This window comes from Herpailurus yagouaroundi, unplaced genomic scaffold, assembly GCF_014898765.1.
Source record: "Herpailurus yagouaroundi ecotype Mexico unplaced genomic scaffold, PumYag 133048, whole genome shotgun sequence".
In the NCBI taxonomy this organism is placed as follows: Eukaryota; Metazoa; Chordata; class Mammalia; order Carnivora; family Felidae; genus Herpailurus; species Herpailurus yagouaroundi.
Genome location: NW_024422158.1, coordinates 902 through 2,489, shown reverse-complemented (window position 1 = coordinate 2,489; position 1,588 = coordinate 902). Strand labels below are relative to the sequence as shown.

The 1,588-nt window shown below is 52.6% G+C and overlaps 1 long non-coding RNA gene across 1 annotated transcript; it reads left to right on the top strand.

The window, feature by feature from the left end:
• The first annotated feature begins 466 nt into the window (after positions 1 to 466).
• Positions 467 to 1,233, top strand: LOC121026551 (uncharacterized). Its single transcript, XR_005788384.1, has 2 exons — positions 467 to 605; positions 836 to 1,233. It is a non-coding gene; the product is annotated as an uncharacterized LOC121026551 (long non-coding RNA).
• The last annotated feature ends 355 nt before the right edge of the window (positions 1,234 to 1,588 follow it).

Here is a 1,588-nt window from a genome sequence, read left to right as displayed (position 1 = left end):
GCTGTGTAGGGAGCAGAAAGTGGCCGCCTTGCTCCCAGTAGTGTCCCCGTGCACCCCACGCTCGTGGCACATGGCCCAGCTCGATAAACCGGGGGCGGGTAGGATGACAAAGAGCTCCTGGGAATGAATGACCTGTTTTCAGGTCACCCTATCCCCTGGTCACAGCAGGAAGGACACAGGGTGCTGGAGGTGAGCACAGGGATGGGAGGGCACAGAGCGCGCCCCTCGACCGCAGGATGGAGTCTCCCTGTTCGGGCCCGTGCTTCAGCACAGGTGCAAGTGCGTGTTCACCTCAGGGCGCCCCCTTCTCTCTAGAAGGCGGATCTGGACATACCGAGGACCCATTTGGCCGCAGAGCATCTGTACTCTGCTGCCCGTAGAGGGGCAATAGCTCTCGGGGAGCTAGAATGCAGGGTCTCGGGCCCCACCAGCCCCGCTGAGTAGGAACCCTCCTTTCCCTAGATCCTGCAGAGAAGACTAGGCTTGACTGAGAAGCTCGGCTCTGGAGATGAACCAAGCATGACCCTCAGGACCGGTAAAGGCTTTGCAAACATCACACATTGCAAAAGAAATCACTTATCTGACCTACAGAAATGAAAACCAAGGTTCGATTTCACTGCACGAGTCCTAAACGAACAACAAAACTGGGCAGTTGATTTCATCCAAATGCCAGTCTGATTTTGCTCGTAGCCAAAAAAGTTAAAAAAAAGGCGGGGGGGGGGGGGCGGGTTGGGCAATGGTCTTTCTTGCAGCCAGAAATGATTTGGTAAGATGTGAAGAAGAACGTCTTGGTAGATCATCAGTCCAACAATAGCATATGTGTTTTCCCTTGCAGGAATGTTCGAAGCCAGCCTAAGGACAGCAGTCCGGATAGCTGAGACGATCATGGGCTTATAGACGACGGGAAGGAATGGAGCTGATACGATTTTGAAGGCCTCCCAGTAGACCCAGCGTTGAAAAGATTTTACCTCAATGTGTACATCCAACGGACCCGGCGTTCCCTCTTGCCTTTCGTGCACATACACGGACCCTCACTCGGAAGGTCAGGAGCGACACAGGGGCTGCTGAGGACGTCCCAGAAAGCCCCCTGCTCCGTCACAGCCTCCCTGCAATCGCCAGCATCCTTTGGCGTGTTGAACAGCACGGGCCTCATCCTCAGTAATTTGTGGCTTGCTATGTACTCACGCCATGATTTAATCCCTCAAGAAAATATTCCTCCCCCTAAGACACACATCATCTTGTTTATTTTTACCTCCTCTTGCCTGTTCAGCCTACACTGCTCCTATTATGTGGCCCCCCCCCCCCCCCCCCCCGCCAACACACACAGTGTTTCCTGCTTGAGGGGGTGTCAGGAGGAGGGACGTTTGAACAAATGGGTAAAACCTGGTTTCCTCTCTCCCTTTTGCCTGACACTCACTTCACAGCCTCCAGCTCTGTGCCACCATCGTCCAGGACCGTCCCCACCTGCCAGTCACGCATGGCTGCAGTGTCGTCCCAGCCCTACACAAAATAGGAGTTCGAAGGAAACACAAATGTCTAAGTAAAAAAAAAAAAAAAAAAAAAAAAAAAAAAAAAAAAAAAAAAAAAA